The following is a 1,193-nucleotide window of genomic DNA, read 5'->3' as shown; positions in this document are numbered from 1 at the left end:
GAGCCTCTGTGTTACCCTGACCATGTCCCTGCCCGTTCCCTACTCAGTCCTGTCCCTGGGAGAGGCCGTTAGTGGCTCATATAGCCTAATTCGGTCTAGAACGCAGGGCTACCCTGCCAGGTCACCTCACAGGGGCTCTGGGCAGCCTGTGGGCCACGCTGGCTGGGTCACACGGGACCCAGGCATAAGGAACCATTTTGGCCACCTGTTCAGAGGGACTCGTGGATACAGCAGGCATCCAGAGGGTCACGTGCAGTAGTACGGCTGCGGAGCATATTATCTTCTATGCTGTGAACTCACTCAGGAGTGAAACAGGAGCCCAAGAACACATTGCTGAAAACAGCTGTACACTATTTTGGGATCCAGGAAGAAATACTTAGCAATGCTTAAACAAGTGAGCCTTATAAAACTCACGTTATCTATATTATAAAAACACACGCAAGCTCAGTTCTCTGATAGTCCCCAACAGCTCAAGAACTTCGTGAAAAAGAAATGTAACTGGGGGGGAGAAACCCACCCTAACCCAAGCTACTGTTTAAAAATCAGGGTTATGGTTGAAACCACGTTCTCACAGCTGGTATTTGGGGAGTTAGGATTTTCTAGAGCCCAAGCGCAACTGCTAGATTTAGAATCCAAAGGTCACTGGAAGAGCAGAAATAATTTCTTCTGGTAAGCTTTTCCCCACCCTCAAGTCTGGTGTATGAAATTTTATGTTTACACATAATGAGTTCATTACTGTTAGTTTCAAAGGAATGGATAAAAACGTTTAAACGGTTGCTTTTCGTGCGACACATACTGATAAGAATCATCTACATAAACACGTGTGTCTCCCTTGATTTGTGCCCGTCTCGTTGACTGCTGGCTCACCAGAGCCTGGCACAGTCCNTTCTAAAAGAAAGACCAAAAACATGAAGTTAATGGGCCGGTAAAGCTGGTTCTCCACTTGGCCATTTAAGGTTTGGAGCCTGAGCCCCTCTGAATCGCGGTGTACAAGGGGAGGCATCTACTGCCCGCCCTCCCTTTCCATGGAGTCGACCTCCAGCCTGGGAAGGTACCAGAGAGATTCAAGGCTGGGAAAAGGTCGGTCCCCATCCATCGTACGCTCGTTCGTCCGTTCATTCATTCATTCGCTCGTTCGCTCCCTCCTCCAACATGCACTGGCCACTAACCCCCGTGTGCTAGGAGCTTAGGCT

This window comes from Crocuta crocuta, unplaced genomic scaffold (assembly GCF_008692635.1).
Source record: "Crocuta crocuta isolate KB4526 unplaced genomic scaffold, BGI_CrCroc_1.0 scaffold241, whole genome shotgun sequence".
NCBI lineage: Eukaryota > Metazoa > Chordata > Mammalia > Carnivora > Hyaenidae > Crocuta > Crocuta crocuta.
The sequence above is the reverse complement of the archived record's forward strand: the minus strand, read 5'-3'. Positions refer to the sequence as shown.